We start from the raw sequence: 15,315 nt of genomic DNA on the forward strand, positions 1-15,315 counted from the left end.
AATGCCGCTTAGGCCTTTAAGTTGTAAAGTGGCGTCCACCGGCCAGCAAACAAAGTGTAGAGCAGGGGATGTGCAACACTTGGCCCGCAAGCCACTTGCAACCCATTAAATATGTTTATGCGACTTTCTCTCATCAATATATTGTTATAAAATTGATTTGATAAAATGGTGGTACATGCTAAACCTAAACAATTAATTAATAATAACCACAGATAACAAAGCTGCTACATATTATATATACGCTTGTATCGGTGCCAATTTTTCGTTGACATTTTCAAGCATTTTTTTTTGCCGTTCATATCTTATTTATTTTTATTTTGCATTGAAATTGACATATCTTCCTTTTGTAACGTTTATTTAAAATATATTTTAAAATGACACGTTGATCAAAAAGTTTGCTCACCCCTGGCGTAGGATATATATAGTTGTATTAGTAAGGCTATAATAAACGGAGAGGCGTCAAAGATATACTTCCAAGACACCGTACACCAACCAAACCATCTGGTGGCCCAGCGGCCAGTTACAAATCAAAAAACCCAAGCGTAAAGCGTAGGCCACGTCACGCAATACCGAACGAGGACGCACCGACGCCGAAAGGAATCAAAAGACGCCCTACAAAAAAACCAAGGGGGCCCTCAAAAAGATCACACATAAAGCGACGAGACACGCCCAAGCAAGAGGGCGCACCGAATAGCAGCTACCAGGAGGTAGAAGAAAGAAGACACACCGACGCCGACACCAACACCAACACCATCAACGGAGAACAGCAGCGGACACAGCAGCAACATATCAAGTCCCACACAGCGCACAGACACGCCGGGAAGCGAATATAGTATGGCCTTAGGAAATTTTCATTAGCTCATGCGGCAAACAATGCGAATTACACAACTACCACTGTTAAATCACTCAACACGTGTTTCACCCCTCCACGGGGCATCTTCAGGAGTTATGTTACACCAATTAATGCTAAACACAGGGTGACTCTCTTTGGCATGCACATTTATCAGCTGGCTGGCGGGCAGTGCACTTTGTTGCACGACTACCACTGCATGTGCGGAAGTGGCAAAATATTGGTCCTTTTCTTACTTAGGATTGTCTTCCGCAACATAACGCCTGACTCCATTAAATATAAAGTTGTAACAGCCCCACAAGGCTTACAACAGATTCAACATCCCGAATACAGACTATAATGAAAGAAAAAAAATTAAGAATTGTAATTGAAATATGGAAACCAAAATAAATATTGCAAAGCCCTGGAGGAAAGTCCTGAAGGAATATCGAAGGAAAAGAATCAATGTATGAAAGGTAAAGAAATGAATGACAATAAGAGAAAATGTAGGGGAAAAAGAAGAATATTAGCCGCTTATTACAGGTCTTATTGGAAATCTATGTAAAAGACCACTGTACAGTAGTAGACAAGTTTTTTTTTTAACTTTTTTATGCTATGTATTCCTCCGACAATACTACTCGGAATCATTGTCCAGTTTAACGAGTTGTTCATTGTTTTTTCAAAACAACTTTAATCTACCGTAGTAGGAGATATACATATATACCCATGTATATCTGCACGCAATTTTGTATAGAAATCCGCTACGAATATTTATTGCGTTTATAACATTTGAATATTTATCATGAACATTTTTTCTACTTGTTTTTTTAATTCATATACAAGAGTAATACGTACTAAACATACTAACTAACCCCATAACATATACTACAATACATGGCATAGGCCTCTAACAAAAATTTCTACAAGGAGATATACCGTAATCGCCACACCCGGCAGGCGAGTTGGCGCTCGTAGTGTTGTATTATGTTACGCAGAGAACACTGCTGTATATCCTTTAGAAACTTAATTATAAGTGTGATAATCTTTTATAATTAATGCACAAAGTGTAAATTACATATAAAACTATTCCGGGAATTGAATTCTTCTCAATTAGAATTTCTATTTGCTTTTACTTCTACACGTACATTCTCTGATATCTTTTATGAAATGATGATGATAATGATGACAAACTCATCACAAATGTAGCCGTTATTACTTCTAGTTTAATTACACTGTCAAAAACATCGTCAATATAACAGTGTTTACAATAAATGTCACTAATAAAACATATCGCATTGCGTATCACAAGATTAACTTCCCAGTTGTTTACACAGTCGTCCGGGGGGCGTCGGAAAGGGAGGGGAGGGGGCAATGAAACTACTTACCCCCTCATTTTCCATCGCTGTACCAACAAATAATAATGTATTCTAAGAAACGTCTTTCTACCGTAAAACGAAAACAATTTTTGCATTAGCTTTCAAAAGTTTATACCAATCGTATTCAAATTCCGCATTTATCTTAGCTAATGTTTTTTCATCTATTAATAAAGATTTCGCGGAAAATCGCACAATAAGAAATTTGTCTGTTTTATCTTGAAAGTGTTTGTATAAATCTGCGTTAAATTTTATTAAAAGAAGTGTTGTGGATTTTTTTCCTGCTTCTCCGCAAATATAACATTGCGATGCAGAGTCGAAAATTAAAAAGATTAAAAAAAGTTGACGTTCATTAACAGTTGAATAAAAATGAATTTTAGGTTTATCTTTAGTCAACAACAAAAATTGTTTATAACTTATCAATTGATAGTGGTACAATAAGGTTGGGCGCAGTATTAAAATTTCAATATTGCTTGTGGTTCTATATACTATATATATATCTTCATTAAGTTACATAACAGGAACTTAAATTGAGAACATGTTAAATATGGAAAGGAAATTCAAGATCAGATTCGAGTTGTCTCGATCGATAGCTAACTAAAACCACCTTTCCCAAATGTATCTATGAAGGGATTTACCATAAAATACAAGCTTGACAGGCGGGTTGGCGATCGCAGTGTAGTGTTCTGGAACGCAGAGAACGTTGCTGTCCATCCTCTGAAAAATATTTTTAATAGCAGTGAAAATTCTGTATAATTAATCCATCAAGTGTGAATTATATAGAACCTCATTCCGGAAATCGATCCCGCGACCTACGACTTGTTGGCTCTTGTGGCGACATAATGGCCATTACAAAACACATCACTCCCATACAGACATTCTGACATTTCTCGTATATAAGTCATTTACAGACATTCACTTTCTTCACTCTCTCTTTTCTCTCATTCTTCATTTTTCATTCATTCTTCTCTCATTCACTTCACTCACTCTTTCTCTGTTAAGACAACGTACGCTTGCGATTGTATTATTTTTATCAAACATTCGAGTCGAGAATAAACGGTAGGTTCTGTATCACCTCCCAAAGTCGCATTTATTAACTACGGTCATAGAATATATACGTTGGGTTTGTAAAATGCAGTACATTCATTAGTACGTCTCCTGTCTAAACGGTATGGTACCGCTTAGTATACTTAAAATTAAAATCTATTATTAATCAATTATATAATTATTGACGATACTTAAAATAATAATAATTATGGTATATCTTGATATTATTATAGAAAGGTCTATTCTGTAAGGGATCAAATCAAAAATCCAATATTATTTATGCGATTTTAGTGCAAAATCTTGTACCGCCAACTATTAACATAATATCTTTATGAACTTTATGTTAAAATAACAAACATATTTAAATTAAAAAGTTCAGTAACTTTGAACATTCAGTTAATCTTTCACAGTTATATTAAGACAAGTATGATCTCAGATTTTAGCCGTATCCAAAAAAAACATCAAGAAACTAGAGGAATGATAATTGAAAACCAAAATAGAGTTTCGTGCGGAAGTTTTGTTCCAAATGTTGACTGAGCTGAATAAATCTTCTTGGCCACAATTGTTTTACCCAGATATCACACTATGATGTTCAGCGAGGTTGAGAATTTACCAAAAAGAAATAGCCTGTATAAATTGTTCTTAATAGAGCCTATTATAAAAGTTATTAACTCAAGTTCGTGCCTTTGAAATTTCTGAGAAAGGGTCCAGCAGTTAAAAGATTATTTATCATGTAGACAAGTGGTTAGACCCCGTGTCGGAATTTTGCTAACGACTCCTATCTTGGCTCTAAAAGGGTTTCTATATGTACTATACTCACTGGAGACCGTTAGCCAATATATCTTTTAACCGGTGTTTCATAAGAAGCATTAACAATTTTTTATAAATTTAAAGATGTGTTTACACGTGGCTTACTTTAAAATACGCGCCATTACGCGCGTGTTTTTTAAACCAAAAATTTGTAGTCATTGTACCAACTATAGTTTCAGTGTCACACATTGTTAATATTATTTTTAAGTTATTACTTCTCTTTTAAAATTGTGATATGAACAAAGGCAACCAAAACAAGAGTTTATATATAGTTAATAAACCCATCCGCTTCGTACAAACGACAAATGTAAACTAAAATTCTGCTTCCATGTAAACGCATCCATAGTTACTTATTAAAATAATTAGAAAATTTGTAATGAAATCAACACCATTTTTAAAATAATGACAATAACCGAACCGGACGTTGTTTTTAAAAGAAAATTCAGGCTTATCAACACAAAATAAAACTCTTTTGACGTAAATATACGACAATAAGGCTTTCACTCGCAGTTAATACTAAGTAAAGGGTTTAGGAAGATTAGATCTACAACCCTACACAATTACTCGCGTAATCCTGCAAAAGCACCTCCGTGGTCGATCCGGTAACCTTGTTGTACATGACGGCCTTCATTACATCATCAGACAAGATAACATCGATTGCCTGATTATTCTTCTATATGATTGTTATAGTTTTCATTGTATCAATTTTTACGTAAAGATTTAAAGGTTAGGAATCAATTCAAAATATAAACGTGAGGTATGACAGCGAAATCTAACCTACTGAAAGATTTAGGTCTGTCAATAACAAACATCAGCTTATTTTGGAAAGGACTTCTTAAACAGTATTGGTAGGGTTATTTAAAATTTTGTTATGTACGTATAAAATGATCGCAGTACCGTTTGATTTCGGAAACAAGTTCGTAAATGCAAGACGTACGAACAGGACGCTAGTTGGTGAAGGTGAACATCAATACATTACGTGTGGTCTCTTTAAACCTGATGGTACCCAGACCCTGTCTTTGTAATGACCTGGCGCCCAATCTGAGAGTCCAAACCATCTGCATCATGTTAGTCAATAAACGCCCACTGCAAGGAATAGACTTCCCCATAGATTCACCATGATGATTGGTCTCACGCTGCCTACATCCAGCGACATCCTATGTCTACTTAGTGAGACTCACGACGCGTCTACCGAAGGCGGTTGTTTCGTCATAATATGTTCTCATATTTAAAAATAGGACTAATTTACCAGAATTGCAGCTTTAACTTGTATTATAATATCACAAATTTATTCGCATAATGCCACTTCAATGTTTGACAGGCTTACATCCGGTTTCAGAGCTAATACTTTAAATTGCGGATAAATCCGGGATCGGAAATATCGTTATCGGTTTTAAACTTAAGCCAAAAGCTTATCGTCCACAAAAGCGACCCGATAGCTGGCATGTGGAAGAAGCTACGTGTGTAATTATAGATGATGTTTTTAGACAGTAATAATAATTAACTTAACCTAAATGCTAAGGACTAAGATGTACGTTACCATGCTCTTAAAGATAAACATAAAGATAAAATTAATTTACTTTACATTAGATCTTCTGTTTTCACTTTACTCTTTTTCGGGAAGTTATTATAGTTGTGGAGAAGAAGTAGGAAGAAACTCCACAACTAATGTTTAAACAAAGTTTAACAATACCATTTCATGTAGATACGCTAAATCAAAATAAATAAAGAAATAAAAATAAAGCAAAACGGTACAAAATGTAAACCTGTATTTTGGTGGGAAGGAGACGAAAGTGATAAATGAAAGAAAGAGATAGTTTGTGAAGAATAAAAGATGAATGAATAAATGACACTAAGAAGAAATATTTTGTAACAATAGTCCACGAGTAACCAAGACAGAAAAGATCGATAGAAGATCTGAAATAGGAGAGGCCTATGTGAATGAATACATACATCCATATTTACTTTCAGCTCCTACACACTGAGATAAGAAGCTTGTGTCATCACAGTGTAAACATTGCAAAGCTCACGTTTACAAATAAATATATAATATCGAAATAATTAGTTTGAACTTTTAATGGTAATTACATTTACCTGCCTGCCAACTGTCGCTTTAATTTGCAAACTAATAACGCTATGTTTATACGATATATCTTAGATATATAATAAACTGTTATTATTAACAATATTTTATTTGACAGTTCAAGATTTATAAAAAAAATGTTCTCCTTTTTGGAGTCCAATCAAAGTTTGAAAATGGCCAACCTGTCTGAACCGGTTTTCAAAACGTTCATTGTACAACCATCCGTCGCACAAGCAATTTCGTTAGGCAACTCATTATGTTTTCTCTACTTCGAAATTCCGTCTAGATTGAAGCAAACGCTGTCACAAACTTGCTCCAATGTTTAGTGTTTGCAGCTTAAATAAACAAAAAATTGAACCTTTAATTTTATAACTTTCTGAGATATAAATATAATATAGAAAGTATAAAGTGCGATTTATTTAGATCTAACAGTGGCCGTTTTGAAAATGTTATAACTGTGGGATCCACTTACGAAACCATGTGTAATGACAGCAATTGACGCAAGCCACCTTTGCATATACCGCGAGGTATCGAACCCACGGTAAGCGTACCCAATAGTGTACGAGCAACATGCAATAGGAGCGAAGGAACAGACTACTCAAACTACAAACAGAATATATATCATATTTTAAAGCAGGACCTTTGAGTCCGTGTCCTTATTAGTCCCTCTAACTCCATGGAAGGACTCGGTAAAATATCTAGAAGTAAACTTTGACTTCAGACTAGTGTTTCATAAATACGTAGTCTTATTCAGGAACAAAGCCGGTCTTATACTAAGCAGTATTTACCCACTCCTATGCTCCTCCAGCAATGTATCCTTTCGACACAAAGTTCGGCTTTACATAACATATGTAGGACCAGTATTATCTTACGCAAGTGTTATCTTTCACCCACGCCCCGACATGCACACATCAAGAGGTCCTAGTGTCTCAGGTTAAATGCAGTCTGACCAAGTTTATCTAAACACATCCACTTCAAACGTTACAAAACCGCTTCACCCGGAACGCAACCGAGGCCCAGTGCTACTAACGCAAAGTTTACCTCCCCAGCGACTCGACCTCTCTGCGGTCCAAGGTCAAAGATTTTCTTTGAGTCACACACTAACCCAATCACATTAAAGTGGCGGTTTAATGTTATAAAATCTGGAGTAAGGTGTAACTAGCTTACACAACACGACTAAAATAACATTGTCTTACTTCTGAAAGTAGCTCTTCTAAATGGTCAATCCAAGGGACATAATATTTTACACCTGGTGAGTAATGAACTGGTCACCTTTCTCACTAGTTTTCACGTACAGTTCGCAGAAATCACTTCTCACCGCAGTTCGTTCATCGCTTTCGGGTATAAAAAGAATACACTTACGTCACATGAAATTAAAATTTTACGAGCGTAACGAAAAGGAGATATACAATAAGTGAATTTTATTTCATAGAAATAAAAAAGCTGTAAAATTATTAAAGTGATATTAGAAATATTCTCTACCCTGAAAGGACTCGCAACTTACAATCTCAGTTCTCTACCGCTGTGAGAGTAAGAGTCAGATTTTTTTATTATAAGTGTTGACGTTGACACTGTACGTGCCGTCGGTGTAGCCCGGCTACAATCGCCCAATTTTGGGCTAGCAGAGAGAAAGTGCGCTGATAAGTAGTTGTGTCTACACCAGCCTATATCGAGTGGTTTGGTTTCGACATCGGAACTCGTAGGGTTCACTGATGTTACTTATTGGGTGGACAATGCTTCTCATACGTTCCTCAGGTTGCCAGTTGTCAATAGCCGTGGCTGCTCGAATAGTGCCGCTCCCACACGATACAGTTGCGGAAAAAAGTCGGAGTTTTCACTTTGATAGTTATATCAAGCTCTGGTGCTATAGAGTTCACGGCTGATCTAGTTTGACTACTTATTACCCACATCACATAAAATGAGCGTGTGGACTGTGTAATGGACTAAATAAATGAGCATATTTTAATTGTAATTTTACAATATTAGGTAACAGTAGACAGAAAAACGAACATGGAAACTACGAAACGACAAACTGTCAATATAAAAAAGCATTAAAAACAAATATAGATATAAATAGATTTTAAATGCCCCAGTAAGCCGCCAACAATAAGTAATCAATCATTTACTATGTAAGTAAGAAAAAGACCAAAATTTAGCCACTTCCGCACATGCAGTGGTAGTCATGCAATGAAATGCACCGCCCGCCAGCCCGCTGATAAATGCGTATGCGGCAAACAATGCGAATCACACAACTGCCACCGCCAATTCACTCAACACGTGTTTCACCCCTCCACGAGGCATCTTCAGGAGTTATGTTACACCGATTAGTCTCTGTGTTTGGCACTAATCGGAAGTGCCTAAATGTGTGTCCTTTTCTTACTTGCTGTAACAACATATGAAACAAATGGTATTGATGCAATTTTCTTTCACTGTTTTAAACTGTAGGCACTTGAAGAGTAAAAAAAAGATGAAAGTGAGAGTAACACTAAGAGGCACTAATCGGTGTAACATAACTCCTGAAGATGCCGACCGGGCGGTGCACTTTGTTGCATGACTACCACTGCATGTGCGGAAGTGGTTAAATATTGGTCTTTTTCTTACTTAGGATGGACTTCTACAAGGTAACGCCTGATTCCATTAAATATTTACTATGTATCTTATCCAAGCTTTCCATAATTTAGCCTGTCTCGGAGTACATTTTGTACTAGAAAAGAGTACTTTGTAATTAATTATATTATTTAACTCCCTAGTGATAACAATCCTGAATATTGATCCGCAGTTACGAATCTAGTTTATAAAGTTCATATGGATCGAATTAATAGAATTTATAGTTAATTCTAGAATCAAATGCGTAACAGATTCGTCAGTGATAATTGTTTAATGGCTTAATTAAATTTTAAGCTCTAAAATCTAAATTACACAAAGGATCATGTATATACATTATTTATATACACTAGGAGTATCTATTCGTGTTGGTGTGCTATGCGTCTAATTAATAATCCGAACAAAGTGCAATATTTACACTTTAAACAAAAAAAAATTAATAACAAATTTTCAATAAACTTTCCCGATGATATATTAATGTAATAATTTTTCACGATGATTGCATGTAAGTTTTTTGAATCTATTGTGTAGAAACAGATAGACGCGCATTAATTTTATATACATAAATTATTACAATTTCCTTCTTTATTAATGTCGTTTTTACAACTCGTGTACAGTCACGAACTAACTAATGGGACAGTAATTTTATTTTTTGAGCTTCAATATTCTATCATATCAGAATCTGAGAGGCTACACACAAATACATACATTTCGTTTAACCCATAATCCCACCTAAAATATATTTTCGGGAAGCCTTGCCTTGCAATGGATGTCTATGGTCTATAACGACACTACACAATTTTACCATAAATTACAATTAAAAAGAACATAGTATTACATTTAAATTTGAAATATTACTATTTTTTTGTGTTTTAATTACGGCGCTAGTCGGTGCACACGCTCACTGAATGCCCTGCTTTAGAGTTCGAGTTGAAGAGACCGGGCAAGATCTTTCTCTGCCAGTAGTAGTAGTGACAGGGGATAATAAAGCATGGGTAGCGCTGGTCGTCTTCTGCGTGAGGGTCATGGCGTAGAAGGAGGCCGCCAAAGAGGATGGCAAGAGGGCCGATCGTAGGCGATTTCGAAGAAGCCGTGGGACCACACGCCTCATAGCGTCAACTCTTTAGCCCGAGTTCACAGGAATACAGCTGAGATGTGCCCAGTCTTTCGTAAGAAGCATTGAGAAAGGCAGCAACGCGAAGTTGTCTCATGTTGCTGTGGCACAGAGAGAATGCCGAGGGAGGTACAGCTTTCCCCCGAGATGTATTTTGGTGTAGTACTAAGGGTCAGCTGCGAGTTCCGTAGAATATCAAGCGGCCCTTCCAAAAGCATAAAGACGACCACTGAGGTGGAGAAGATATATTCGCGATACTACGATAAGGGATTAAATTTCCAGTATCCTCTACATAAAATAGAGTATAGTACTGAGGGTCAGCTGCGAGTTCTGTAGAATATCAAGTGGCCCTTCCAAAAGCATAAAGGCGACCACTGAGGTAGGGCAGATATCTTCGCGATACTACGATTAGGGATTAAAATTCCATTATCCTCTTCATAAAATAGATTTAGTCTTATCATACTTATATTTAAAACAACAGAAATTTAATAAATAAAAAAATATATAGAGTTTATAGTAATGTCTTTTGACACACAATATTGTTTGCACTACTTGATGGTGCATGAATATGTAATGTTGCTTTTCCGATACATGAACATGCGGCGTACTTTTATCCATATGAAAAACGTGAATTTTCAAGATTGGTGGTACAAACAGTCAACAAACGCCCCTGTGATGTATTTTCTAATTGCAAGTCTCATTGAACATTGTCAATTTCGCCAACTAAAGTTCCTAACGTTTATATCGAACTAAAAAAGTTTCCTAACACTCTCATAAAGTATACGGAAGAGATCCGTAAAGCCGCTCTCAAATTATAGCGTGATCAACGGAATTGGAGATTCGTTATAAATGAATCTCCAAAGAATTGTAGATTCATTTATATACACAGGTTAATTGGCTACACATAATTGCAATAGGTATAAAAGGGTTAATAGCATATTCTATTCATAAATGAATGTACCCTGAAATTTGAAAAAAATGCAATGATAATACAATGAGAAACGATATTAAAATTCGGTTTATTTATTTATTTACACTCGTTGTACATAAAAACTATTATAAATGATTAATAAAATGTAACTCAACATAAAATTATTATAGTTATTAACTAAAAAAATAAACAATTTATATAAAGGTACAAAAGACTCTCCAATCGCTCGAGGCAACCAGACAACCTTTAAACGGAGATAAGAGACACAAAGGGGAGGACAGTTTAGGTGATCATAATAAGAAAAAAAAACATTAAGATGTACTAGACATTTCAGAGTATAATAAACTTGCTAAAATTAAAATACTTACACATAAACATACATACTCGTACATTACTATATCTAATATATAAAATTCTCGTGTCACGGTGTTCGAACTTGAACTCCTCCGAAACGGCTTGACTGATTTTTACCAAATTTTACATGCGTATTCAGTATGTCTGAGAATCGGCTACTATCTATTTTCCATACCCCTAAGTGATAAGGGTGGTCTACCCCTAAATTTTATTCTTAATTTTTTAGACGATTTTTTTTGGTTTTTATTTTATTATTATTTTTATTTTACCAGGGCGGAGAATCGGATAACATCTATTTTTCATTCCCCTAAATGTTAAGTGTGGTCCGCCCCTAATTTTTTTTTAGACAACATTTCCTGTTTTTATTTTTTATGATACAGCATACAAAAATACATACAAACCTAAATTTTCACCTCTCTACGATCAACCCTTATCTTACATTTGTTATTTAAAAACTTTAATTTTTTTTGCAAAACAACGTTTGCGGGATTAGCTAGTATATATATATATATATATATATATATATATATATATATATATATATATATATATATATATATATATATATATATATATATATATATATATATATATATATATATATATATATATATATACATATATATACATACAGAAATGTAATCATATATACGTATTTTACAAGGTAACGATATTATATAAATGCGAATAACCAATGACACTATATCCTATTTTAGAGGCAAAGGAAGTACTCTTTTACCATCTTTTTAAATACTGACAGCGATTTAGCGCATCTTATTGGTTCTTTTATTTAATTCCATAACCAGACAGCGACAACAGTAAAAGATTTCTCCATAAATTTAATTTACTAGATAATAAAATGCGTTATTATTAACTATCTATCCCTGCAGAATTTGCACCGCCTAAAATTTATTGACATGCATTCTTATAAAAAAAATAATTAATGTAATTTACTTAAGAGTGATCGCTTTGTACAGAGTAAATGAATATGCGAAAAAGCCTAAAATTTTTGTGACCAACGGGCTATACTTTCACCTCTTTGAAGCTTTTACATATAATTATAGATCAACCTGTATAAAGATGTTAATGGTGTATGGATTGATTTTAATATAGCACAAAGATAAAATATATCAATACCAGGGACTAATGGTCTCGCCGCGTCACCAGTTCGGCATCCCGGCGCGGCTACGGAACAGAACTTTTAATTACACGCCTTTGATATCTAAGAGATCTTAATAATTTACTTTCGTTTGCTCTCCATTAATAGCTTGTGTCGTGTCGGTGGAATTTTTTATTAATGAGTTTTCGAACGTAAATTTTCTTTTGGAAGTCTAAATTGTTACAAAAGCGAAGTTTACAGGAACGGGATTTTGTTAATTTTAAACAAAGACGCGCACAAAGAGACCGCTATTAACTGTTGGCTACATTGATTAATACTTTGTTCAACTTTGACGTTCTCTAGTTATAAGTCACATTTCTTACGGAATAAATATTAATCTCATTAAGCTACCAGAACATTTTCAGTGGTTGTACCGTAAATTTATTAATCTGTTAACTTTCCTCTTTAAATAGATGAGTAGTTGTTAATTTTTTATGCCTAACTTTCTAGAAACTTGGATATTACTAAGTTCTACTAGCATTTAGCATAGTTCGCTCACAAGGTACACAGACGACCTCGTTAAGGTTGTTGCAAGCCTCCTATTTAAAAAATGATGAAAGAGGCTTTCGTCTAACAGTCGACGTGAAGTGACAAATAGATAATAATATTACAGAAATAATAATAGATATAGATATAATTATAAAAGCATTAAACAAAATAAGAATGTAGTGAAATGTTATCGTTAACAAATTGTTAATACAAAGATAAATAAGATAAAAATTGTATAATAGCAGTATTCAAAAGGAATAGCGAAGAATGTGGGCGATGTATGAAAGGTAATAAAGTATGGAAGAAAATGTGATTGAAAAAAGAAGAACTTGTGTAAGATATTGAGACAGGAATAGAAAAAAGGAAAAATAAAAATCTCTGATTAAATTATTAAGAAAATATTGTCTCTGTCCAACCATGACAGGAGAGGTACGAAAGCCAACGGCGACAATGATGGTAATAGAAAATTATCTTTTAAGTCGAAGCTACGAGACTTCTAGAGGTACTGTGAAAAATATACAACAGATTCGACGGGATTTTTGTGAATACTTGGACAAATTCATTCCCAAGCTTTACTCTCACTTATGGGATTTTAGTGTCTGTTAGTAGCAGATTATCCAAGCTAAGATGGCTACCGATGTAAACGATAAGAGGATCTAATCAGTTTATATCTTTACTAGCCACAAGAACTACCGGAACCGGAACACCGGCCTATGATGGAAGCAGTTGAGCTATTTAAATATATTTTTATATAGATATCTTCAAAGTAATTACTGTTACACGTCTTCTCACTGGGGAATTATGCAATTTGTTTAAGAAGTAATATTTGGAGGACCTTCACTTGCATCTTCCATAGTTGGGTGATCTCTGGATCTCATGCCATTTAGCTTACCCTGGATTTAGCCTTTCTATTGCATTGTCTTTCTTTTATATAACCTCGTTGTAATATTACAAATTTTGTAACTATAGAACATATGTAATTTTACTATCATATATTAAGTCTGTTATTTGATAAAAAATCATTGGTCTTAGTGCAATTATGGTGGGCGTGAACCATATAGATGTTAACTAGGACTACATTTGCCCTTACAAAGCAGAAAAAAAGAAAAAGGAAGCAAGAAAAGCTTTTACTGTACTTGTACTCGCACTTCTAAAACACTCACTTGATCCGTAAAATATAAAGCCATTTACTAATAAGTGTTTTTAACTTTAGAAGTGAACGATGGTCAAGGCGATGGTTGAGTTGAATTCTTAGAGAATGGAGAGGGCAGACATCTAGAGGATGTGTGCAGCGTTGAGCAACTGGTATATATAACGATTGTATGTAGTCTGAAAAAAATAAACTCGAGTTACAGCAACAAGCCAAGTCAGGATAACGAGGGTATCTCGCAGAGTGACGGCGCGTGTTGGGTCCCGAGGCTGCGATTTGGGACCGCACTTAGAACCCCAGCACAAAGTTTTAAGTGGAAATAAAATGAACCGTTTCCCACGACGGCTTTGAGCCTTCGATGCAGATGTTTTTATCTCCGTTTGATTGCTTGAGTCAAGTGGCGACCTTTCGCGCTTTAGCTCGACGCCGGTTCATTTCGTATATTCATTTTTATTTCAATCAAACGCCGCGCGTTCTGTGATGACGTGTAGGGTGCGTTCTTGCATCGCTTATTTAAAAATCGTTTATATTTTTAATTGTTTTCGTTTGTGCGTTCATTTTCAATCTTTCGCCCCAATAAAACACTGATAATTAAATTGTTTTGAACAATATTTTTATGTTAGTTTGTAGATTGAATTGTAAATATGACTAGATTCGTGTAATAAAACCATTTATCATCATTTCAACGTACGTTCGTCGTTTTAGCGCCCTCTGCATGGCATAGGCTCTCTCTTAAGATTTCGTTGGGTGATATGGCACAATCTCCAAGTTGGCGATCGCTGTGTAGTATTGTGGTACGCAGAGGACGCTGCTGCCCTTCCCCTTAAAACTTGTGTGTTGTATAATTAACGAACAAAGTGTGAATTATATAAAATTATATCCCAGGAATTGAACCCGCGACCTACGATCATAAGTAAGTTTGGTTTGTCACGGCTTAATGAGTGTATTTTTCTTGGAGTTAGTACGTTTGATTCTTTAATGTTAAACAAGATACCAACAAAATCGAAAACATTGTGGCAACAAAAAGTAATTTATCTATATTGAACTAATATTACGTTTATTACTCATTAATTTGTGTTTCTAAATAATAATGTATTTGTATTTTTTTATTTTAGGCTTAACATTTTTAATGTTATCAATGCTAGCTTATGATTAAAAGAAATAAATAAAATAATTTATTTCTTATCGCGTCACTAATATAATTTCATTTGTTTCAACATTTGATAGCTGCAACATTTACAATATATGTCGGAAAGACCATTTCTCCCACAGTGTTTGGTGTACTTGATACTGAAAATTCTCCTTTAAGATTATTTGCCCAATACATAGAAGTTACTTATAAAACTTAATGACAAATTTAATTTCAAAGTGA

At 34.7% G+C, this 15,315-nt stretch overlaps 1 protein-coding gene across 1 annotated transcript in view; it reads left to right on the forward strand.

Moving 5' to 3' along the window:
• Positions 1 to 15,315, forward strand: part of LOC137931223 (neurotrimin-like) — a 90,902-nt gene that overhangs the window by 39,599 nt on the left and 35,988 nt on the right. The gene's annotated exons all lie outside the window — the stretch shown is intronic.

This window comes from Battus philenor, unplaced genomic scaffold, assembly GCF_028537555.1.
Source record: "Battus philenor isolate CCGP_79_NKW_IND1 unplaced genomic scaffold, ilBatPhil1.0.hap1 SCAF_7, whole genome shotgun sequence".
NCBI lineage: Eukaryota > Metazoa > Arthropoda > Insecta > Lepidoptera > Papilionidae > Battus > Battus philenor.